This window comes from Macrotis lagotis, chromosome X (assembly GCF_037893015.1).
Source record: "Macrotis lagotis isolate mMagLag1 chromosome X, bilby.v1.9.chrom.fasta, whole genome shotgun sequence".
Classification (NCBI taxonomy): Eukaryota; Metazoa; Chordata; class Mammalia; order Peramelemorphia; family Peramelidae; genus Macrotis; species Macrotis lagotis.
The window spans coordinates 145604070-145630946 of NC_133666.1; the positions used below are offsets into that span (position 1 = coordinate 145604070).

Consider the following 26877-nt stretch of genomic DNA (forward strand, 5'->3'; position numbering starts at 1 on the left):
GTAACAGAAACAAGTAAGCAAAAATAACTACTTCAGAAACCACATCTGAAAATTGTCTACCTTAGGACACCCTTCATCACCTCTCCATCATGAAGAGGATGTAAAGGCATATCTTATTCAAAGGAAAGAGTGCGGATAAAAGGGGTGTTTAAATAGCATTGTATATAAGTAGATAAGCATAAATATACATGACTTCATATGGGGAACCAGATTAGGGAAACATGGGGGGCATTTGGATAAGGACCAATGGAGGGGGAAAAAGAAAATGATATTAGGTGATGGTACTGTGCTGAGGGCATACTATAGTTTACCTAAACATCAGGAGAACAGCTGAAACTGATGTGTTCAGTAAGTAAATCAGAAACTTGACTCAGAAGCACATTATAATAGCAATGGAGTTTTATGGAATTTTTCCTCCACCCAAAATGGAACAACTGATAGACTCTTGACGTGAATTTCTTATTTTGTTCTTCAAAAGAAGGAGGGTATTCCAAAAGGCTTTTCTATTCTGGAACAGATTTGGAATCAAAAGGAAGAACTATATACTCAGATAGAAGTGACAGAGACATTGAACAGTGAAAAGTTAGGAATAATCTTGTGTTTTCTGAAGTTTTGGGGGCACCAGATTTCAAAGAGTTTAGAGCTAGAAAAGGTAGGGTATTATGGTTTAAAATTTTACAGTGAAAATTGGTCAAGAAAGGATGCTCTTAGAAAAGAAATTCTGACAACAAATACAATTCATTTCATTGAATAAAAAAAGAGGAATTGTCAGAAAAAAGATTCAGCACAAGGAACTCCTCATTTGATTTAGATTTTAAAAATACAAATACAGAAAATGAAAGCAAGGTTGAAATTTAAAAAAAATGTAGACCTCTAAAAGTAATATCAGAACCTTATGGGATGATGATAATGGAAGACAGAAGAAAGGGCTGGAATTTTATTTTCCTTTTGTTTCCTCAATAAAGGAGAAGAACCTTCAGCCTGGGAGATATAAAGCAAAAAGATTTAAAGGGGAGTTGAAAGATAAACGAGAACTTGAATATAGAGTACAAAACTGAGGGCAATGGATGGAAGTCACCAGACCAAGGCAAAATATACTTCAGGGGACTGGAAAATGTTGTCACTTGTGATTGCTGAGCCCCCCTTTCATTACTTTTGGAAAATAAAGGAGGATATGATAGGAACCACAGGACTAGAGGTAAGTGAATGGTGTGCCAACTTAATAAAAAGGGAGCAATGTCTTTGAACTAAAGACCAGTGAGCCTGATTTTGATTCCTTGCAAATTTTTAGAATATATTCTTTTTCTAATTTTTTATCATCATTTTATTAGAAAAATTTTATTTGAGTTTTACAATTTCCCCCCATTCTTGCTCCCCCCAGAAGGCTTTCTGTTAGTCTTTATATTATTTCTATGGTATATATTGATCTCAGTTGAATGTGATGAGAGAGAAATCATATCCTTAAAGAAGAAAAGTAAAGTATAAGAGATAGCAAAATTACATAATAAGATAATGTTTTTTAAGAATATATATTCTTAAGGCTTTTTTTTTTTTTGCAAGGCAAATGGGGTTAAGTGGTTTGCCCAAGGCCACACAGCTAGGTAATTATTAAGTGTCTGAGGGCGGATTTGAACCCAGGTACTCCTGATCCCAGGGCCGGTGCTCTTTCCACTGTGCCATCTAGCCACCCCTTAAGAATATATTCTTAGGGGCGGCTAGGTGGTGCAGTGGATAAAGCACCGGCCCTGGAGTCAGGAGTACCTGGGTTCAAATCCGGTCTCAGACACTTAATAATTACCTAGCCGTGTGGCCTTGGGCAAGCCACTTCACCCCAAGTGCCTTGCAAAAACCTAAACAAACAAACAAAAAAAGAATATATTCTTAAAGAAATGATTTATGAGCAGTTATAAAGGAAAGCTCTAGGTGACCTTTAGCAAGGCAATCCCCACCTCTAGATTTCAATATTCTCATCTTTTAAACAAGAGGATTGAATTAGATGTTCTCTAAGATTTCTTTCAATTTTAAATCATATGATCCTATGAAACAGTGATTATTGAGGTTAATAGAGGTTCATTAAGAATAAGTCCTGCCATACTAATCTCATTTTCTCTTACTTTCCTTCCTTTGCCTGTTTTCCTCCCTCCCTCCTTCCTTCCTTCCTCACTCCCTCCTTCCTTCCTTCCTTCCTTCCATCCATCATGAGAATGTGCTGGATTCAATTGAGCTATTTCATCAAGGAATTTGACAAACCCTCTCAAGTTGTCATTATGGAGATGAAAAGATATGCTAAATTATAATACAGTAAACTAGAAATCTTTCTTGGTGTCTCCCTTCCCCAAGTTTCTGGAGCTTTCTGATCCAATGTTACCTTCTGTCTGTGTCTATGTATGCCTATCTCTATACTTATAGTTTTACAGGTGGTTCTCCTGATACGAAGTAAGACTCTTAAAGGTAGATCTAACTATATCATTCTCTTACATCATTCTAATGATTTTTTATTGAATCTAACATCAAATAAAAAGGCTCTTCTGTTTGTCATTGAAAGTGCTTTACAATCTAGCTCCTTCTAACTTCTCCAGTCTCCATCACATTTCTCCCTTCCACCCAATCTATAGATTACTTATATGAGTGTACTTCTTGTTTCTCCCACATAGAGGCATACCAGTAAATATTTAATGACTAGCTTTGGGGGGGGGGCAGGGGAGGAAACAGACACATATGCAAATATTTACAAGACATTTTAAAGTTTAATCTCAATTATTAGCATTTTCTTCATTTCTTAAGTCTAGAGTAGGCATTAAAATAAAAAAATCCCAACAATAAATCCCAGCCATGATTTGTAGTGTTTGTTGATTTTTGAAGTATAAATGCTTATGTTGAAAATTTTACAATTGACTTTCATGAACTGGAATGAACTGGTTCCAGGATTCCATTGCCATATAGGATGTTTGATTTCTGTCTTTGCACATTTTTAGTAACTGTCTCCCTATATTCTGAATGTTATTCTTCCTCTTCTCTGCCTCTTGTGCCAAACTTCTTTCAGTAATCAGCTCAAGCAGCTCCAACTTCTGCTGGTACCCCCACAGACTGATCCTGGTACCCCCACATACTGATATCTTTCATTATTGCTTTATACTTACTCAACAGCAATGTTTCTATATTGATATATATATATATATATATATATATTTTTTTTCCTTTGGATTTCCTTTGCTTAGCATAGCTGGTAGAAGATAATAGGTTCTAATGTTCATAACCTAGCCCCTACATACATTTCAGTCTTTTTAAATATTTTACTGCTCTATTTAATCTATGACCCAACAATACTAACCTTTTTTGCTGTCACTCACATAATACTCTTATTTTTTTGATGTTGTGTCTTGTCACTGGTCATTCCCTATGCCTGAAATTCTTTTCCTCTTTAGCTCAGGTTCCTAGATTTCTTCTGTTCTTTCAAATTTCAACTAAAACCCCCAACTTCTGCAGGAAACCTTTCCCTAGCTTCATTAATGCTAATGACTTCCCTCTGAAATTACCTCCCAAATTGTCCTGTCTATAACTTGTTTGTATATATATTTTTGACTGCTTTCTTCCACATTAGATTGTGAGGGCAGAAACTGTTTTTCCCTTTCTTTGTAGCCGCAGTACTTAGTAAAGCACCTGAGACATAGTGATGATGATGATGATGATGATGATGATGTTTACCCTTCATTCTCAATGAAGACCATGACATCAAGGAGGTGGTGCCATGACAAACACATGAATTGAATTTGAGTGAAGGGATGCTTTAAGTCACCAGCCTCATTTTCTCTTCCATAGCCATCTGGATCCATTGACCAGATATGAATCAAGATGATTGGAGATGTCCCTGAATGTGAGGAAATTGAGGTTAAGTCACTTGCTCAGGGTCACAGAACTAGTTAGTGTTAAGTATATGAATCTGGATTCAACCTCAGGTCCTCCTGACTCTAAGGTCAATGCTCTATCCACTGTACCATAATAAAAGCCTTTTGATTTGTCTTAATTTGCTCATTGATTGACTGATATTGATAAATTGGAATGCATCCAAAGAATGATGGCTAGCATGGTAAGAGGACTGCAAAGAAGGCCTAGGATCTGAAGGACTATCATTTGAAGAGGATTGAGGCTTGTTATACTTAACACTCTAGGGAAGAAAAGAATAATGTTTGGAAGTTTGGAGGAATAATGTAGAGTCAGATTTCTTCTAGAGCCTATATTTCTTTTTTTTCAGGTCAAAAAAATTATTTACTATTTCAGCATTCAGCAACATCTTAGTCATCAAAAATAAGCCTGTAACATCTAAGGATGGAAGGAAGACTTCTCTACAGCATGCTTAGGTGGGCTGCATCCAGATCCCTCCAGGCAGGAAGGATGGTGGTTATTCATCTATTAATTAGGAAGCACAGAATTCAGGAGGAGGAGGAGGAACTGCTCATTTCTGCATTGGCATAAGATCATCATTGAACTGCTCCAAATATTTCTCTATCTCAATGAGCAACTTCATACCATCCCACCAGTACCACCTCTGAGAAACCTAGTCTGTCAGCTTTAGAGATATCAAATACATCACCCACAGCTGCTGTACCCACGATCCTGTCCCCTCTCTTCTGTAACCTAAGCTTCTTCAGTACCTCACAATACATCTCATGCTTGCCCAAGTGGGGAAGTTCGATGTGGACATTTGCTTGTAGTCCTTCCCAGGTTGGAGGGGCATGTCAAGATATAGCCCTGGTGTGGGGGGGTTCCACATGAACTCATAGTTCTTGGTCTTATAAAGGGTTTTGAACTGGGTGAGTCCATTGCTGAAGCTTGTGAATACCTCTTTCATGTTACCTTCCCTCCCTTCTGTATGGATATGGCCCTCAGGTGATCTTCCTCATTATCCACACCAGAAAGATCCGGTTGTCTTTGTGCCAAATGCTCCTGCCACTGGGCCAGTCTCAGGCCATGCCAGAGACCAAGAGGAGTGGGGAGACAGGCATATCAAAGAGGAAGTCTTCCTGCTTAGTCATGTTCTTCAAAGCATAGTAATTCCCATTCAATTTCCTTTCCAGGATGGTCAGAACTTACATAAAGAGTTACTCTATGTTGCAGACCTCATCTTGGCTGTTCTATGGTACAGAATTCACCCTGGTTATAATGGGAACAGGCAGCATCCTAAGATGCTTCAACCAATTTGAACACAAGAACTCTGAATAGAGTTTGGATCCATGTCATCACCACCCTGCAGATTAAGGGTTAAGATTAGTTTTATATTCATCTGAAGGCTTCTAGCCTCCATGTTGGTCTTCAATGATAGGATTAAACAGGTTCCTGAACACATCATAGCTCTGTCTCCAGTCATATGGCCCATAGTCATGTTGAATGGGTGCCTTGGGTTGTTCATACTGGTCTGGATTACATCATCCATAAGTGAAGTCACTGGATATAGTCTTATCCCATTGTGTAGGGAGAGGTCAGGATATTTCTCCTCAGTGAGGAAATGGGACTTCAGCATATTGTGGTTGGAAAAATGGCATGGTGTCAGTAGGCAAGGATGCTTTGTGGAAGTTGGAGAAGGTGAGAGATTTGGAAGATGCCATGCTAAGATCTCAGGCCACCTTGGCTTGATTTCAGTCACTGAGTCTAGAGCCTATATTTCTAAGAAACAAACCTAGCAATTAGAATTGCCTGAACAAGAATGGAGAAATAGTGTATTTCTTATTACTGGAAGTCTTTCATAAAAAGGTTAGGTCTGCCAGGTATATTATAGCAGGGATTCCTATTGAATTAGATGATCTAGTTCTGAGGTCTGAAGTCCCATATCAAAATGGCAGTTCAGTATTCTATAAGAGCCAAATGACATTGTTTCGATTGTGTCCAGACAGTAGGCTCCTAAGTATGAAGGCTTTTTCCCTTGACCTTACTGAACTAGCCTAATAAGATGGCAAGTCTCAGTACCATAGAATTATAGGCAGAGAGTTGGAAAAGGCATCTCAGAAGGCATCTGTTCAAAAGTGTCAGATTCAACTAGAAACAGTTGACTATGGGTTATATAGTAACTTAAAAATCATAAATTAAAATCATCTATGTTTTATTGTATTTTTATTTTATTCAGTGCTTCCTGATCACATTTTAATCTGGTTAAGGTGGGACTTGGAAATTTTGCTGCTACACATGGGTTTTTGACACTTTTGATAAAGTCTAAGTCCCCCATTTTGGAAGGAAATTAAAATCCAGTGAGGCCAAATGATTTATCCAAGACCACAAAGGAAATAAGGATAAGAAGTAGGATTTGAACCTAGGATATCTGATTCTGGAACCCATTTTTCCATCTATATCACATTCTTTCTTTTTTTTTTAAAAGATTTTTGCAAGGCAAATGGGGTTAAGTGACTTGCCCAAGGTCACACAGCTAGGTAATTATTAAGTGTCTGAGGCCGAATTTGAACTCAGGTACTCCTGACTCCAGGGACTGTTTCTCTATCCACTGCACCACTTAGCTGCCCTCCAGTGTGCTACCTAGCCGCCCCATATATCACATTATTTCTATAAGTAAAAATGTAATTTTAATAAGCGCATGAAAAGCAATATCTCTTGACCACATTGAAGAAATTTTATTTCATAGAGAAATATGTTCTATAATGGCCAGAAGTATCTTATATGGCACAAGGAAATGGTCCTAGGCTTTCTCTGCCATTTTCCTAATTAATTAAGTACATATTTTGTGTTAAGCACTGTGTTGGGTCCCAAGGGAAATGTAGAGATTAGATAAGGCACCATCTTTCTTTTAAAGATGCTCAGGTCACATGTTATTGTTGGTCTGGCTGAGTCTTTCTGATCCCATTTAGGGCTTTCTTGGTAGAGAAATTGGAATGGTTTGTCATTTCCTTCTCTAATTCATTTTACAGATGAGGAAACAGAGGCAAACAAGGTTAAGTGATTTGTCCCCAATCATACAGCTAGTCTGAGGTCACATTTGAACTCAATTCTTTACTCCAAATCCTTTACTCTATGTATTGCGCCACCTAGCTACCTCTCAGACTACATACTTTGTATACTAAATTGGCCTTAATAATAAAACTTACTTTAAATATTTATTTGAAATAAAATCCAAATATGATGAATTTCTTTTTTGTGCCATGAAGAGGAGCAGCTTGACCTAGTGGATAGAGAAGTAGCTTGGAGTTAGAAAGAGAATGATCAAGTCTCCTAATCTCTCTCTCTCTCTCTCTCTCTCTCTCTCTCTCTCTCTCTCTCTCTCTCTCCTCTCTCTCTCTCCTCTGACTCTCAAAAGAAATATGGGACAAATTTAGTCATATTTTTATATAACAGTAATACATATGTGTATATATACACATTTATGCACATATGTAAGCATATATATGCAGGGGCAGAGAATTGGAAAAGGCATCTCAGGAAAAATTCACATACATATCCTTAATCTTTCAGTGAATCAGTAAGTTTCCTAAATGTATAAGTTCCAGATCATATATTAGCTACCAACAGGTGGCTAGGAATGCCTACATGTCAAGAAAAGGTATAATGCAAAAAAAAAAAAAATTAAAATAGGAAGCCTTGATTCAAGCCCTGATCCTATCATTTACTTTTTACATATCCTTGGGCAAATCACTTCCTCATTCATAAAAGTGGAGTTGGACCTGGATAAATACCTGAAGATACTTTCTTCCCCTAAACCCTATTATCTCCTCTTCATACTGCCTTCAGTGTAGCTCCCATTTGTGGAGTTTTTCTTGGTATATACTCAAGCAGAAATATTATACCCAAATCTTTTAATCTTTCAGAGAAATATGGGGCAGACACATTTGTGAAATCTCTGGGATACTTTAAAATAATTCTTATTTTTGAAAATAAAAAAATTGTATTCTTCTTCATCTGTGTCACTACTGCTAGGAAAGAAAGGTCACATAGTAGAGAAGTAGGAATTAATTCCAATTTCCATTGTACACATAGCTGCTTGTTTCTAATTTATTAAAAATTCCATGTTTACTCCAAGCTACCTGAGAATTTACAACCTTCTCAGGAAGGAAAGGTTTTCACATTTCTTTTTTTAATGATTAAGTTTTTTTCAGAGCTTTAAATTGGATTTAAAAGAATATACCTTTATTACTTTTCTTGAGTGTTCTGCTACTAGGCTGCACAGTTTGAAGTGGACCTCTTGGCACTTGGATCTGTCCCATTTTGACCCCTTTAGACTAGGGGAAATAGTAGAAATAAACATCTTTTCCTCCTTTAGTGTTTGAGATCAGGTGATCTAGGAGAAGGTAGCAATTCTGCATCTAGTGATTTTAACTTTGCTCTCTACTTCTGAGTAGGAGTATGGCAGGGACCTTTTGATTTCTGATTTCCAGGACCCTGTGACACCTGTAGGGAATGACCCTGAAAGATATGACTATCATTAACTCTGGAGACACAGTCTTCACTTCACTTTGAGATTTTCTGTGCCTGAGACCTTAGGAAACTCACAGGATAAACTCACATAAAAGTGGGAAACAAGATGGTACCTTCTTTAAGACTTTTGTCCATAGTGACTATCTTTCTATAGCTACTGATTAATTTCTTTGTCTTACTGACTGTAGTAATGGTGCAATCTCCTCAGGATATATCTCAAGCTTTCCTTTCCTTTATTTCTTCTTTTATTCTCTGCTCATTCCCTCAATTTCTTTTTCCAAGATCCAAAAGTGAGTGTTCAGGTTAGAGGAGATAATTAAGAATTGGTCTTGTAACTGAGTAAGAAGGAAGCATAACTGTTTCCTCTTGCCCCTTACATTCAACTCTGCTTTCTTCATTGTCTATCTGATTATAAGAAAATTATCTGATAGACTCATAGAAATCATGTTGGTGTGAAGAAAAAGAACCAAACAACTTCCACATTTCAAAAGGTTGGTGATTTCATTTATCTGGGGATGCCAACTCATTCATGTCTTCTGCATCCTGTGTAACCTTTATCAAAATCCTTCACAGGGAGTCCCCTCAATGTATTCTGGAACTTCTGTAGATCTTTTATCATCAGAGTACCAGCATAGCACAGGAGTTGCCCATTACCATAATTTACTCTTCCTACAGGACCAGTTTATGTTGGTTTCCATTTATTTATCTCTGATGAAAACTCCTAATTGTTTTTTTCATGCAATTATCTGTTGGCATTATGCTAAAGCCTATTTGTGCCCTCTCTATATCTCTCAATTGAGTTTTATCACGTGCACAATTTTGTTTTTTAAGAGATTGTTTTGCAGTTATATATACTATCAATGAAAGGGTTTAAAAAAGTATTGTTGTTTCAAGGAGAAATTTGAGGTTATTGAAAATACTGTGTAATTTCCCAGAAGCAATCTAGACCATTCTTTCTTCTATTTAATTTTGGGCCCAGTCTACCATCCATCTTCAGTAATGATCTAAGATAAAAGTATGGATTACATAGTTATATGGGTTATCTGTATTCTTCATCAACTTGGTTTTCCTGTGTGGATTGTTTGGTGCCAAACTTCTGACTCACTCACAATCAAAGTTGAATGCAATCAGCATAATGCCAACTACAAACATGAGCAACTTAAGGACCTTCTTGCTTTTAGGAATCCCTGTTTTATAAGGATTCCAAACTAAGCATACTTCATGACAGTTGTAAATACTTTTAGCAATCATTAATTTCCCTGTTTCATGAGAGAGTTGATATTAAGTATGAGAGATCATTGCAAAAGTCATTTTTTATGTATATCTTGGAATTTTGTTTGATATTAACATATACACAAGAAACACCTTGTTAGAACCTTTAAGGCTGCATTTTACTCTAGTAATGCCTTTCTAAAGACAATAATAAACAAAATGTGATATTGTATTCTTTGTACTTTATATCAATTATATAGCTATAAAGATATGATTTGTGAAGGCCTACCTTTGACTGTTTCATAATTCTTTGAGAATACCCTTAATATGTAGATATATCATTCTCATAGTTTATACAAGAGAGAAAATAGGTATATGGATCAGTATGGATTGATGACCAACTTTTTTGGGGGAAGTAATATGATCCATGATTTCTTCCATTCTATATCTCCTGTCTTTTTAGGTATCTTGAAAATAGATTGTTGAATGCCCCCCAAACTGGATACCATCCAGTACAGACCTCCTTTGTGTGCACAATGTCCAACAGTTCATTTTTGTCCTTTGATTCTTCTTCTTCATGAAGTGCAGTAGGATCTCTGATGTAATCCCACCATCATTGAAGAAGATAGTTTGATAGTTAAATGTTATTTTCTGATAGTTCATTGTCCTTCTTACACTGTTAACTTTAATTACTCTTGGAATAATCTAATTTAAATGGACCTTAATCTAAATTTTCTGTAACCATTCCCCTCCCCCCACTACTTCTTGCCATCTTATGAGGTGATACTCTTCATACTCTTTTTCCATTCTTCTCTGTAAGATTACGAAAATGAATTTGAATATTCTAAACCAGTGTGGTCCACATCGAATGTCATTTCCACTTGGCAGGTGGTTAGTTTCTTTTGGTTTCTTTGTTGTGGTTGCTATTTTGTATCAATGAAACATCAGCCCCCAATATGATATGAAGGAACAGAAATGATTCTATTTTATTTTATTTTATTTTTTTTAGGTTTTTGCAAGGCAAATGGGATTAAGTGGCTTGCCCAAGGCCATACAGCTAGGTAATTATTAAGTGTCTGAGACCAGATTTGAATAGAAATGATTCTAAAGAAGACAGAAGAACTGAACCTTAGATACAAAAAGTAAGTCTGGAAAAAACCTGTGCAGAGGTTTATTTCTTTATTTTCTATCCTTTATCTATCCTTTCCTTCTTGCATTAATAACTTGAATTAAAGACTCAACCTCTTAAATTCTGAGTTTCATTATCTGAAAAATGATTACTCATTTACATTATCAACCTCACTGAGTTGTTATGTCAAGTAAAAAAAGTATTTATTAAGCACCTATTATATGCTAGGAATATAACGAAAGGTAAATAACAATCCTTGTTCTGAAGGAACTTGCAGTCTAAAGAAGGAGACAATAAGCAAATGACTATGAGTGAGAGATAGGTAGGACAGCTTGAAGGCAATCTCAGAGGGAAGAATGTAGCATTGGGGGAATAGGGAAGATCTTCTTGAAGGAAGTGGGATTTTAGCTAAGACTTGAAGAAACTGAGGGAAAGCAGGAGACTAAGGAGAGGGAGGAGAAGATTCAAAGCATGGAGGACAGCCAGTGAAAAAGTCAGGAGAAAGTGTCTTGTGCAAAGAGCAGCAAAGTGATTTGGGCTGCTGGATCATGGAGTACATGGAGAAGAGTGGGAGTCAATAAGAAGACTGGAAAGGTAGAAAGGGTCTAGGACATGAAAAATTATATTTTAAGGTTTACAAAAGTATTTTATAATTATTTAATTTTAACTTTATAACGACCCTCATAAGTAGGAAACTGAGGCATGAGGTTAAATGACTATGACAGGACATAGTCCTAGTGTTTGAGACTGGATTTGATTTTAAGTCTTCCTGATGCCAGGTCTGGCAGCACTTTATCCACTGTGGCACTTAGCTGTTTTAATGAAGGACTTTTGAAATCTTAGGAAAGGCTTTAAAAACTAAACTAAGAATTTTGTGTTCAATCCTAGAGGTAGGAACAATTGAAGATTATTTACTAGGGGCATAACATGGTTAGAGTTGTGGTTTAGGAAGGTCACTTTGGTAGCAGAGGGGAGGATGGAAAGGAATGCAGAGAGACTTGAGGCAAGGAGACCAACCAGCAGGTGATGGCATATACATATACATATACACATGCACACAACTGAACCAGGGAATTGGCAGTGTCAGAGGAGAGAAGGGGATGTAGACAAGAGAGGTGAAGATAGAATGAATAGACCTTGGCAACAGATTGGATTTGGAAAGGTAAGAGGGAGTGAAGAGTCAAGGATAGCATGTAACTTTTGAGCCTGGGAGACTGGGAGGAAGGTGAGAGGCAAGTTGTTAAGTATATAAAGTGATTTGCAAATAAACAAAATTCAATAATTGAGCAGCCTTTAAAATGATGAGATTGTAGTGGTCATGTCTGACCAATGGAACCAACAAGATTGTAATACAGGAAAACCTATTACTGAGTCTGTCATGGTCCTTGTATTCCTTTGCTTGTAGTGGATCAAGGTTTTATTAGTAGTTTTTAGTTACTCAGAGCCATTAACATGCCTAAAGCAGCAAACTCTGCTTCATCATGGACCCATTTCTTTCAATGAGTTTATCTAGAATGACCAAATTTTATATGAGATCATACATTGTTTATTATATGTATCACACAAAGAAAAAGCATACTGTAATGGAAATACCACTGGATTTGCTAGCAGATTGGAAACCTGGGCACGAATCCTTATTCTAATAATGTGTGATCCTGGGCAAGTCACATAACCTCTGTGTTTCATCTTCTTTTTGTCAAATTGGGATAATATTTGATCAGCCTATTTCATAATGTTGTCATAAAGAAACTGTGTCAAAGGGGTGGCTAGGCGGCACAGTGGATAAAGCACCGGCCCTGGAATCAAGAGTACCTGGGTTCAAATCCGATCTCAGACACTTAATAATTACCTAGCTGTGTGGCCTTGGGCAAGCCACTTAACCCCATTTGTCTTGCAAAAACCTAAAAAAAAAGAAACTGTGTCATCTATCTTAATAATATAAAGTGGGCAGCTAGGTGGCACAATAGATAGAATGCTAGACTTAAAGACAGGATGTAGAGTCCCACTTCTTGGACTCTCAATCTTCCCCAGGTGATCGCTGGAGACAAGGATTACAAAGGAGACAAGTACTCTTTCAAGATCTCCAAGTGCTCCGTTTATTTACCAGAACGAAAGTGCTTAAATACCTTTCCAGTCTCTAATCCACTCCCACTCCTGCGGTACTTAGGAAAACAACCTTCTGAAGCTCAAAGGCATCAGGTGATGTTGATAATAATAATTTACAATGGTTCCCAACAACAGGAAAACTTCATTTTCTTAAATTGAAATCTGACCTTATACACTTACTAGTTGTATGATCCTGGGAAAGTCACATAACCCTGTTTGCCTCAGTTTCCTCATCTATGAAATGAATTGAAGAAGAAAATGGCAAATCCCTCCATTATGTCTGCCAAGAAAATTCCAAATCGATTTATGAAGAGTCAGAAACAACTGAAAAATAACTGAATAACAGCAGTAGTAATGTAAATATCTGTGGTTTCTTGGGAACCCCCATTTCCAGTGCAGAAGATAAACCAATAAATAAATAAATATGTATATGTGTATACCTGTATGTATGTGTAGATAAAGACTCATATACATACATACATACACATATATGCAGCTAGATGGTACAGTGGATAGAGTGTCAGACTTGAAGTCAGGAGGACTTATCTTTCTGAGTTCAAAGCTGGCCTCACACTTACTAGTTGTGTGACCCTGGATAAGTCACATGTAACTCCATTTGTCTCTATTTCCTTATCTGTGAAATGAACCGGAGAAGAAAATGATCAACCACTATATTATCCTTGCCAAGAAAACCCTAAATGGGATCATGAACAGATGGTCACAACTGAAAATGACTGCAAATGCATATATATGTATATATGTTCACACACAGATATGTGTGTGTATATACATATACACATGCACACACACATATAATATATGCATAAATGCATATACATATACACACACATACCAACCCTACAGCAAAATAATTTTAGACTACATCATTTCTGGAATGTTTTTAAATCATAAAGATCACTCTTTACAGTCAGGGTCTCCAAATATAAATATCAATAGCATTAGAATCTGGACATTTCCTTGTGGAGTAAAGTTTAAACCATTTAGAATGGCTATGCTAAAATATCTATATATGTCTATATCTATCTTATCCACATAGGCACACATATTTTATCTTATAAATGAGTAGCAGATAAATCTTTTCAAGAAGTGAAATAACTTGCCCAAGGTCACCTGTGTTAATGTCTTAGAGTATGAACTCAAGTCTTGCTGACTCTCTCTTTGTAAGTTTTAAAGCACTACATAAATATAAGATTTTTCTCTTCATGAACCCATTCACAAAATTCACAAATTTTCCCCAGTGATCTATTGCACAGAGAGCTTGGAGTGATGAAAAAGAGCCCTGAATTTGGGAATCAGCAGACCTGGGCTTACTGCACCTACTTTACTACTTTACTAACTCATTTATTCAGACTGATCACATATATTCTCTAAACATCAATTTCCTCATCAATGAAATGGGCATATTAATAATACTTGCACTTCCAGTCTCTCAGGATTGTTGAGAGTGCTTTGTAAAATATAGAGCATGAGATTAGAATCAGCTGTCATTATTATTAGCAGAATATCACAGCTACTGTCATGCAAAATTCAAAACCTGCTGGAAAATTAATCCATGGTTTCCATTTAAAAAAATAATCATTGTTTCCTCTCACTCTACCTTATAAAAGAGCTTAATGTTGAAATCTAATAGGTGTACCTAATCTCCACAGGGATCAATTAATTCATATTATGTTATGAATTTTCGGGGACTTAATAGGACATCTGGAATATCAGACAGGTATAGAAGCCCTCAGCAAAAGAGAATTTTAAACTGTATCTCTTCTTGAATATTTTTAGGCCATAAAGGTCAGCTCTTTGCAGGCAGGTTCTGATAGCATAAGAATCTGCAGATTTCCCTGTGGAGAAAACCTTAAGATAGTTAGAATGGCTATAGCTCATGTGATCTTTTATTTTTTTTAACCTTTCAAAAGTAAATTGTTCTAAATAGTTCATACTCAGTCTCCCAGATCCTGAGATGGCTGGCGCCTCTGCATCCAGATGTCTAAAGGCAGAGGAAGTGTCAGGGATACTGTTTCACATATAGGGATACTGTGTGAGGATAGGGTGTTACAGAACAACTTAGTGGCCACTTGGAGAAAATTTATGCTTTTGCCCTATCCCCTACCAAGGGAGGTGTGATGATGGGTTTGTGTGTGTGTGTGTGTGTGTGTGTGTGTGTGTGTGTGTGTGTGTGTGTGTGTGTGTGTGTAGATACCCTGCTCCATCCTTCTAACCTTTCCATAATAAAAAGGTTCAAAATGGGAAATTTTCCTTAGATTGTGGCCAGCTCAAGAGATACAGAGACATGAGCTTCTGATGTACTGAGGCCGATACCTCCATTTACTGGCCTGCCTCTTTCAATATTCCAAAGGAGTTTTATAGAAAAGAGCAAACCAAAACAGAAACCTTCAAGTGAGTAACAATTATTCCAAAATGTCTCACAATACTCATTCTCAGCCAGAGTTAGTTTGAATAATAAGAATAGCTAGTATTAATAAAATTCAGTAGTGTTTTCGAAGCACTTTCTACATTTGACCTATATAATAACCCTATAAGATGGGTATTCCTATCCATATTTTACTGATGAGGAAACAGACTGAGGACAGGTACATGACTTCCTAGTGTCATATAGGAAATATCTGAGGCAGGATTTAAACTCAGGTCTGTCATTTCAAGTCCTACATTCTGAACACAGCATCACCTTGGGAGTTCCTTTGGCTGAGGACATTCATAAATTTTTGCCTTTACCTGGTTACTTCAGGGTAGAAGAGATGTCTCCTTCTCTTGTCCGTTCTTTTTCTCCTTAGTATTACTACCACTTGCTATGTAGCAAGACTGTTGGGAGATTAGGAATAGGGAGGACAATTTCCTCAGTAAAACCAAGGAAAAAAGTTCTCTGTCAGTGGGAAGAATTATGGGACCTGGTTTGAATCCCAAGTTTGCTCTTCCTCCTCATTGGGTGACTTTGGGTAATTTTCTCAGTCTCAGTTTCCTCAACTAAAAATAAGTGGGTTGGACTGGATGACTCAAATGGTCCTCCTTGCTCAAAATCTATGATTTTATGGAAAAAAAAGAACCCACCTTGAGTTGTATCTTTTCTGACAAGCTGCCAAAAGATAGCAACATCTTTGTAGCAGACTACCATTCTGCCATCAGTGTGTTCTCATTTTGTCCACATCCTATTTGCCAAGACTTTTGCCATTTCTTCGTGCCACTAACTTGGCCTTAGGCAATTTCTAAGTCATGTGAATATTATTATCGCACCCATTTCACAGCTGAGGAAACTGAGTTGAAGATAAATCATGGGAAACACTGAAAAAAACATAAAAAGCAAAACTATATCTAAACATATCTATATAGTTACATTATGTGTACAAGTATATATGTATATATATGTGCATACATATACACACTATAGATTATACACATGTATATATGTATATATATATTTATAGTTTGTTCTTTGCTCTTGAAGAGGATCATGACATCAGGGAGGTGATGCTATGACATGCATATTATATTTGAGTGAGAGAGGGCTATGCAAAGTCACTAGCTTCATTTTCTCTTCTGGAACCAGTGGCCAGAAATGGATCAGGACATCCTGATCCTGATCCATCTATATCTATCTATCTCTATCTCATATCCATATATCTATATATAATATCTATATCTATAATATCTATCTATCTATATCTATCTATCTATCTATCTATCTATCTATCTATCTATCTATCTATCTATCTATTCTTCTATTTCAGCAATAGTTACCCACCAAAATCCTGTATACATAATAAAAAAAATAAAGAAAACCTATGCATCAGGAAATGGTCAAAGCAATATACAGCAAATATACCACTGGAACTCCAGTCATGAAAATCTGAGTTGAAATCTAACTTCAGAAGCTTATTTGTGTGACCTTGGGCAAGTCACTTGCTTTTCCAGTCTGTTTTCTTATTTAGAAAATGGGAGATTATAATAGGACCTATCTTCCAGGGTTGCTGTGAGGATAGAATGAAATTATATTAATATAGTGTTAATATTAATATATTAATAATATAGATAAATGCTAGATATTGTTATTAAAAATCTCATTTGCTGTATGACCAAGCCAATTGATTGTGTGTCCAATAGTTGATAGATGATTATCATCAAAGGCAACCTTTACATCCTCCTTTTCCTTCTTCCTCCTTTTTCTTCTCCTTCTCTTCAGTCTCTTTTCTTTCCTCCCCTTCCCTCTTCCCATTACAGCTCACATTTCTATAGGTTTTAAGGTTCATAGGCAAAAGTGTCCTAGTGAATAGCACATTTGCCCTTCAGTTTCGAAGATCTGGGCTAAAAAGACCTCAACTCACTCCATCAACTCTACCCTCTGGTGCAAGGACTGTAGGGCAGAGCACTAAACTCCTCCCAAAGTCTTCCTTTATAGAGGGCTCAGATCTATTTCTCCTCAGCAGCTCTGCTTGGTTTTGACTTCAGAGAACATGAAACTCCTGGTCCTCTACAATTCACTTTTTAGATTCCTCGTGTGTGTTGTCTTCCCCCATTAAATTGTAAGCTTATTGAGAACAAGAACTAACTGCCTTTCTGTTACTAATTGTTTACTTCAGTGCCCGGTACACAGTAGGAACTTAATAAATGTTTGTTGAATTAAATTTATTGAATTGAATTGAAACCTAACAGTCTCTTATGAGCTGGCCAAGTCATTGAATCTTTCTGTGCTTCATTTTCTCATGTGCAAAATGGGGATAATAATAGTTTCTGCTGTATACCAGGTATGTCCTATGCACTGAGGATATGAAGAAAGGCAAAAGATAGTCCCTTCTTTCAAGGATTTCAAGTCTAATGGTAGAAAGGACATGCAAAAAACCATGTGCAAAAATATCGAATAAATTGGAGGCAATCAATAAGACATTAGAATTAAGGGAAATTAGGAAAGTCTTGCTGTAGAAAATGGGATTTTAGTTGAGATTTGAAAGAAGCCAGGATCAAGAACCTGAGAATGGAATTCTTTTAAGAATAGGATTCTCTTAGTATTTCCAAATTAAGCTTATTGTCATTTAAAATATTATTTTATTTATTATTTAAAATGTATTATAACTTATTTAATCAGTAACAGTAATTAATATGAATTCTTTCCCCCAATAGGCTGTCTGTTTTCCCAGAAGTGGAGGTTTTTATTTTGCAATTTTTATATTTGCTATAATGAAAGGAAAGAGAAGAAAAATGGGTCAACTATCAATAAGATGATTTCTTTCATTCTATAAAACTCTTCTGGAATATTGAGGTCCAAGGACTGGCAAATGGAGACAACAGCCTCAGTGATTTTTTTTGTTTCTTGAATTGACCATATAAACCAAGAAAAGTGAAAAAGTTCTTTAATGGTCAAGAATCCTGGACTTAGTCATCAGGAGACATGAGTTTCAATTTTAGCCTTGATACTTACTATTTTTGTTGTCTTGGAGTTTCAATTCAGTCTTCTGTAAAATGGAGATAGTTTTATTGCACTAACTTCCTTGATTGATTTTGTAAAAGTACTGTTTATTTTTTAAAGTGTTCTAGAAGTGTGAACTACATCATTATCAGACTACCTACATCTTCCATTATCTTCTCTATACAAGAACAAGATTCTACAGGCTTTTTGGGCCTCTTCCCCAAACTAAAGACCCTAATTTAGAAAGACCAAGGTCATCCACCATCAGCAATCATTTTGACTTTTGTCTTGCTATTGGACTTTGATGATTCTGGAAGAGAGAGTGAGATTGATGACTTTGTGCAACTTAGCCTCATTTAAATCCAGTTAACGCACCAGTCAAGATATCACCCTACTGATATAATTACTCTTCTTTAAAAATTAAGGGTGAATAACTTCAACAATTTTGGGGGTAACATGGTACTAGAAATAAGATCTTGCCTGGATAATATTTCTTGAAGTTCAGTTCTGGGGAATAGAATAGTAAATTGAACCCTGACCTCATAGGAGAGACCTGGGTTCAAAACCTGCCTTAGATCCTTATTAACTACATAATCCTAGGATAATCAATTAACTTTCCCAAATCTCAGTTTCTCTGTTTGTATAATGGGAATAGTAATTATAATAGCATTTACATTACATGATTTTTATAAGACTGAAATAGCATGTAAAGAATTTTGAAAATGTTAAATTGCTTTATAAATTTATATATAGTTTATATATCGTGTATAATATATGTTTATATAAAATATAAATTTGTTATTGCTATTTTTATCATTATTGTATATGACTGGGAACAGTTCTGTAAGACTTTGGGGAGATATGTGATAAAGAAGATCATGGTTCAAGTTTAGAGAAACATTAAATCTAATGACAAGACACTACTAAGTGAGAGGAAGTATCTCACTCTGCAAGAAAAGAACGAGAATCCTCACACCCCACGTGGAATTAGCTGACTCCAGAAAAACCTTCTCTGGAGGAATCCATTCTATGCTGTGGTTGGAAGTCAGCTTATCCATCCTTAGGAAACGTCAGATGAAAAGGTAATCAATATTTGTTATATTGTTGTAATGTGTGATATATTGGAAAGGAGAAGGGCAACCATAAGAAGCCATACAAAGAACTTGTGAAACAACAGGTTTGTCAAAACTTAGAGGGAGTCATAGGATTCTAGAGCCAGAAGATACTTCAGAGGTTGTCTAGTCTGACAGGTGAAGACACAGGCTTAGGAAGATTAAATGGCTCATCCAAAGTCACTCAGGTAGCAAAACATAGAGACAAGAACTCAAGTCTTCTAAGTTAGAGTTAGGTTAGGGTGGGAGAATGATATTCCTGTAGATAGAGACTCTATCTTTGTATAGAAATACCCATCAAATAGAGAAGGGAAATTAATAAAGCTATCTGAAATGACCTGCCTCTCTTCCCTCAACCCCACACCATGTCAAGATTCTATAATATTATATTTAGCACAAACTTTCAGAGGTAGAGTAGGATTACAAATTGCTCTCAAGAATGTAACCTTGAGGTGCGGCTAGGTGGCGCAGTGGATAAAGCACCGGCCCTGGAGTCAGGAGTACTTGAGTTCAAATCCATCCTCAGACAATAATTACCTAACTGTGTGGCCTTGGGCAAGCCACTTAACCCCATTTGCCTTACCAAAAAAAACCTAGAAAAAAAAAGAATGTAACCTTGACCAGTCTTGTGAATCAGAGCTATCAATATCTTTGGTGTTGTCTGCACTGAAGACCTGATTTAGCCTAGCAAAATGGTCCTGCATATAAGATTATAAAATAAGAGAAATCCAGTCACAGATACAAAGGAAGTACTTATCCACTCTTCTAGCCCCAAACCCTGCCCCACACCAAAACACATAACCCTGACAACTAAATTGATCTACCAAAATAAGGTCCTGTTTATCTCTTTCTCTCTCCTGAATACTCTCATATCCTAAGCAGGCAGCATGATTAGGTCGAACTCTCAAACAGGAACCATGAAAATTCTGCTTTCCTTTTGCATTGGCTGTAGGCCATCCCACTGTGAGAGACAGACTAGTCCATTCTGGATTCTTAGCAATTTGGAATTATCCTTTAAAAGCACTAAACTGTGTATATCTTTAGAGAGAGTATTGAAGGAGCACTATTAGTACTATATTGCAAACAGTTTAAAGAAAGAAGAAACTATATGTGGTGGCAAAAACTGCAAACTAAGGGGTATCCATAAATTGGAGAATGTCTGAACAAATTATGGGATATAAATATAATAGAATAATATTGTGCCATAAGAAATGATGGCAGTGATAGTTTCAGGGGAATGGCAAGACTACTAATTCATAGTAAAGTGAACAAAAGTCAGATAACTTTTTATATAATAACAACATTTACAAAGACTAGCAAGTTAGAAAGACAGGATACCTGATCATCACAATGACCAACCTTGTTTATAGATAATCAGTGAAGAAGTATATTCCCCACCCCCCTTTTTTGAGGCATTTGGGATTAGATGACTTGCCCAGGGTCATAGAGCTGAGTGTCAGAGATCAAATTTGAACTTACATCCTCCTCACTCTAAGGTTGGTGCCCTATCAGCTGCTCTGTCTAGCTGCCTCAGAAGTATATTACCACTTGAAAGAAAAGTAAACTCAGGATACAAAATTTTATGTATATAAAATTATATATACCTATAAATATACATTTAAACATGGATGGATATACATTTATATTTCTATCACCACTGTTGGAATCTGATCATGTGCATTTGTCACATGGGCTTTTCTTTTCCTCTTTTTTTTTAATGTGGGGTGAGAGATAAGGTAGTGAGAGAGAAAACAAATGTTTGTTAATTGAAAAATAAAGAATAAAATTTTAAAAATTTAAAGAGAGATTGGTGCTTTCCACAGAAATGAGGGGAGCAGTTATCTGCATACTTCCTTAGTTTAGTTGTATTACCTTCTTTACTATGTGCTATGCTAAATGTGTAATTCTGTTGAGTACACCTACTTAGCCTTTACCTCTATAGGCATGTACACATTCATAAAAAGTCAGTTGAAGCCATGGATTTGCAAGAGAAAGACTTGAAAGTGAGTAGCTATCTCTGTAGATGATGTTGAAAAGCAGCATTTTTATTTTCTGGACCATGCTTTGTCATGGAAGGGCTTGGAAAAGTGTGTTATTTTAACAAGAATGGGAGAAATCTTTTTTGGCAAGAGACTCACCAGCCTGAAACCTTTAGACTGAAATCTGAGAGGGAGGGAGAAAAAATACTTAGATAAGGCTATGAATCCATAGCCTATGAAGGCCAGCAGATGTGATCTATAAAAGGCAAGATGACATATAATGTGATGTTTCACAGTTCTCCAGTAAAAGCTACCCAGAAATAGGTTGGAAACAATTCTACCCATGTGTAGAATGTGGATAACAAACATGGTGAATTCAAATATTTAAAACAAAGAGAATAGGAAAGTCTTACAAGCATGACTAAAACCAATGGGGACAGGGCTTATGGCTAGTATTGAAGGAGTACTTCTATGAGAAAGAGAGGGGAGGAGAATTCTTTGAACATAAAGAAGCAAGAGGTGTAGTTATAAATTAACAGTATTACACAAGACACATGCAAAAGAGAGCATCACTAATTTTAAAATTCTCACAATTTATGTACACACCAGTGAAGAAATACATGAACATGAAAGTAGAAACACAGTGAAAGGTATTTGATGAGGATGATAGAAAAGTGGAATCATTATGGGCATCCCCAGTATGAGAAAATTTCAGGCAGGTAGAGATTAGCAGTCAGAATAATTCCTGGCTGTGACATGATTAAAGAAAGGCATGGTAGCAGAAAAGTATATTACAAATTTAAGGAAAGTGAATGGTTCATTTTATTTGGAGTTTAAGAAGTGGTGTGAGCTAAGACTGGGGTAGTGAGGTGTACAGTGGATAGACCACTATTCCTAAAGTCAGGAGGACCTGAGTTCAAGTTCAATCTCAGACCCTTACTAGTTGTGTAACTCTAGGCAAGTCACTAAACTATGCTTACCTTCAAAAAAAATGAAAAGAAAAGAAAAAAGAAAGACAAGAAAGATCAGTCAAATGGTGGATGGCCTTGAATGCCAGGTTAAGAAGGATGTAAAGGCTTGTACTCTTTAGACAATGTGAATTTAGCAAAGGATTTTGAGTAATGAAGTATTAAGATCTTCTGTATCGAGCTTACTTTGGCAATGATTGACATTGAAGGATGCCAAGGAGCACAATGGAGGCAAGGAAACTAGGTGTAAAGCAAGAATCCTGATGTGGTAGGGTGAGAAACTGGGAAAAGGTGGTGATAGTAGGAATTAGAAAAATGGGAACAGAATCTAGAATTCATAGATTTAGGACTGGAAGAGACCTTTATATTGTTTAGTCTAACTTGTAGAGGCAGAATGGGCAGACTTTAGCATCTAATTGTATATGAGAGAAAATGAAGTTGGAATGTAAGATATGTAAGGTTTTAATCTTGAGTGACTAGGTAAATTTAAACATAACTAGGATGTTAGGAAGAGAAAATTTTGCCTTATAGATAACAGACTTAGGGTGTAGAGTATTTGAGGGCCTGGCAGGTCATTCAGATACCCAGAAGGCAGTTGGAAAGGTTGATCAGAGAATTTGGGATTGAGATAAAATCATCAAGTGCTGAGTGGGAACTTAGGAGTGGATGAGATTTCCCAAAGGAAAACTGAAGGCATTTTGGGAAATACTTAAATTCAAGGAAAATGGTGGTAGTGATAGGGTGGGGTTAGTAGGAAGAGGAACTATCATAGGCTACAGAGGATTGAACAGAAAAGCAAGGATCAATAACCAAGTCATGTAATTTTTGGAAAGAGAATGTAAGGATGGAGGAGAATTAATAGGATTGAATGTTGAAGACAGGAAGATACATAAAGCTGTATACTTAGGAAGCCTTTGATAAATGATTGCTGGAGAACCAGGAAAATGTTGTATACAGTAGCAAAAATATTGTACAGTGACAATTGTGAATGATTTAGTTATTCTCAGCAATAAAATGATCTAAGACAATTCAGAAGGATTTATGGTAGGAAAAGTGCTATTCATTTCCAGGGAAAGAACTGATGGAGTTTGAATGCCAACTGAAGCATACTTTTTAAAAACTTTATTTTCCCATTTTTTATTTGTTTTCTTTCAGAAATATGACTAATATGGAAATATGTTTTGCTCTACTGCACATGTATAACCTATATTCAATTGTTTGCCTTCTCCTTTGAGGGGGAAGGAGGAAGAGAATTTGGAATTCAAAATTTAAAAAACAAATATTAAACCTTTTATGTGTATTTGAAAAAAACATTTAAATATTTAAAATACTGCTGAATTGAATATGGATCAGGATTTAGCAATTTTGAGGTCAGGTTTGACTTTCCAGGGCAGTTTCAAAAGAATAGTGTAGGTGAAAGCCAGATTTCAAAGACTTAAAGAGTGTGTAGGTGGTAGCAAGTAGAGGAAGGGAGTATAGTCTGTTATTCCTCATTCAGCAGTGATGAAGAAGGGAGGTATGAAATAGGAACTTGGGGGGGGGTCACAAGGTAGAAGCTGTTTTTTTCTTTTAAGTTAAGGAGGTCTGAACATATTTGTAGGATAAAGGGAAGGAAGCTGTGCAAAGGAAGAGGTTAAAAAAGTATAAAAGAAAGAGGATGGCTAAAGTAGCAAGGTCCAGGAAAACACAGAGGAAGATGGATCAAGGTTGTAGGTAGAGGAGTTAACCTCAGCAAGGATCAGGGATGCCTCTTTCTCTGAGAAGAAAAAGTTGGTATGGGTAAAAATTATGAGGAGCTCTGAGGTGAGAAGTGATATTGAAGGAGCTCACAGCTCTTGGATTGGGTTTTCTTAGTAAAGCAGGAGGTCTAGTCAATTACCAAGAGGCTGGGAGTGCTGGGGAGCATTAGTAGGATGATAACAGTTGTTGTTCAATCATTTTTTTTTTTATTTCAGTGTGTCCAACTCTTTGTAGATCCCATTTGGGTTTTCTTCAAAAAGATACTGGAGTGGTGCCATACCAATCAAACTACCAAATTACTTTACTGAGCTAGAAAAAATAGTAACAAAATTCATCTGGAGTGACAAAAGGGTAAGAATAGCAAGGGAACTGATGAAAAAAAAATGTAAAGGAAGGTGGCTTAGCTCTACCAGATCTAAAACTATACTATAAAGCAGCAGTCCAAGAAATAAGAATAATGGATTAGGATAGGTTCAAAAGAAACTTCAGTAAATGACTACAGCAATCTACTAAACCCAAAGACATCAGCCCCTGGAATAAGAACTCACTATTTGACAAAAATTATTGGGAAAACTGGAAAATAGTATGGTAAAAACTAGGCATAGATACACATCTCACACCCTATACCAAAATAAAATCCAAATGGGTACAGGATTTAGACATAATGAGCAATAACATAGATAAATTAATAGACCAAAAAATACTCTGTCTGAGCTATGGAAAAGGGATAAATGACTGAACAAGAATTAGAGCACATTATAAACTGCAAAATGGAAGATTCTGACTATATTAAATTAAAAAGTTTTTGCACTAATAAAATCTAGGTAGCCAAAATTAGAAGAAAAGCAGAAAGCTGGGACACAATCTTCAAAACCAGGAGTTCTGATAAAGGTCTCATTTTTTCTTTTTAGATTTTGCAAGGCAATGGGGTTAAGTGGCTTGCTCAAGGCCACACAGCTAGGTAATTATTAAGTGTCTGAGGTCACATTTGAACCCAAGTACTCCTGACTCCAAGGCCGGTGCTCTATCCACTATGCCACCTAGCCACCCCAAGGTCTCATTTCTAAAATATATAGAGAATTGCATCAAATTTTTAAGGTCACAAGTCATTCCTCAATTGATAAATGGTCAAAGGATATGAACAGATGGTTTTCAAATGAAGAAATTAAAGCTATAAATAAATGCTCCAAATCACTATTGATTAGAGAAATACAAATTAAAACAATAATGAGATATTAGATTAGCTAAGATAAGAAAAAAAGGGAAGATGATCAATGTTCAAAAGAATGTGGGAGGATTGGGACACTGATGTATTGCTGGTGGTGTTGTGAAGGGATCCAACCTTTCTGGAGAGCAATATGGAACTATGCCCAAAGAGCAATAAAACTGTTCATACCCGGGCTGGCTAGATGACGAAGTGAATAGAGCACCGGCCCTGGAGTCAGGAGTACCTGGGTTCAAATGTGACCTCAGACACTTAATAATTATCTAGTTGTGTGGCCTTGGGCAAGCCACTTAACCCCATTGCCTTACAAAAGCAAAAACAAAACAAAACTGTTCATACCCTTTGACACAGCAATTCCAATTCTTGGAATATATCCAAAAGAAATTGTAAAAAATGGGAAAAGTTCTACATGTTCCAAAATATTTATTGTAGCTCTCTTTTTTTGTAGTGGCAAAGAATTGGAAATTGAAGGGATACCCATCAATTGGGGAATGGCTAAACAAGTTATGGTGTATAAATACTATGGAATATTATTGTTCTATAAGAAACCATAAATGGTTGGACTCTAGAGAAGCATGGAATAACTTATGAGATCTGATGCTGAGTGAAGAAAGTAGAGCCAAGAGAATAATGTAATAATTATTAATAATAATGTAATAATAATAATAATAATAATAATGATAATATCAGCAACATTATGAGATGAACAACTTGATGGAAGCAACTCCTCTCAACAGTCCAGAGAGCTAGGACAATGGTATTAGACTGGTAATGGTCTATATTATCCCCAACCAGAGGAAGAAAAACAAAACAAAACAAAACACACAGAAAAAAACACCCCTACAAAATCTGATGAACACTTTATAAAAATATCTCTTATGTATCTCTTTCTCTTAATGCTAATTCCTCATGTCAAAAATTACTAATTTGTAAATATGTTTAACAAAATTTGTATGTAAAATGCTAACCTGTCTGTTTCCTATTAAGGGGAGAGGGGTGGGAAGGAAGGGTGGAGGGAAATCTTGTAATATGGAAATATGCATGTACAAATGGATGAAAATTAAAAAAATAATATAAAAAGGAAAAGATATTGGAGTGATTTCTTTCTCCAGTCCATTTTACAGATGAGGGTACTGAGGCAAATAGGGTTAAGTGATTTGCTAAGAGTCAGATAACTTGTAAGTATCTGAGGCCAGGTTTGAACTCTATGCTGAATGCTTTCATAGTAGTTGTAGGGATGGACAAAAAGAATTGCTATGTAATAGGACACAGCTAGATGTTACAGCAGAGCATTGGCCATAGAGTCAGGAAGTGTGTCTCTAGCAAACTGGGATGTATGCACTACTCAAGTTACTTAACTTCTGTTTGACTGTTTTTAAAATGAGGGGATAGGACTCAAAGGCCTCCTTCCAGTCTTTTTTTTTTAATTTTTTTTTTTGCCAGGCAAATGGGGTTAAGTGGCTTGCCCAAGGCCACACAGCTAAGTAATTATTAAGTGTCTGAGGATGGATTTGAACTCAGGTATTCCTGACTCCAGAGCCAGTGCTCTATCCACTGTGCTAC

General features: G+C 36.4%; 1 protein-coding gene, 1 long non-coding RNA gene and 1 pseudogene across 6 annotated transcripts in view; 1 reads left to right on the top strand and 2 right to left on the bottom strand.

Moving 5' to 3' along the window:
- The window catches only part of GABBR2 (gamma-aminobutyric acid type B receptor subunit 2), an 879763-nt gene that overhangs the window by 355657 nt on the left and 497229 nt on the right, over window positions 1-26877 (bottom strand). The gene's annotated exons all lie outside the window — the stretch shown is intronic.
- The window catches only part of LOC141502941 (uncharacterized), a 172127-nt gene that overhangs the window by 73585 nt on the left and 71665 nt on the right, over window positions 1-26877 (top strand). For 4 of the 5 annotated variants that reach the window (XR_012472726.1, XR_012472724.1, XR_012472725.1 and 1 more), the window contains 3 exons: window positions 966-1198; window positions 10634-10766; window positions 18005-19372. This is a non-coding gene — a long non-coding RNA (uncharacterized LOC141502941). The remainder of the gene's footprint in view (window positions 1-965; window positions 1199-10633; window positions 10767-18004; window positions 19373-26877) is intronic. The other variant, XR_012472728.1, reaches the window with a different exon arrangement.
- LOC141498213 (creatine kinase B-type pseudogene) lies at window positions 3758-5228 on the bottom strand (annotated as a pseudogene).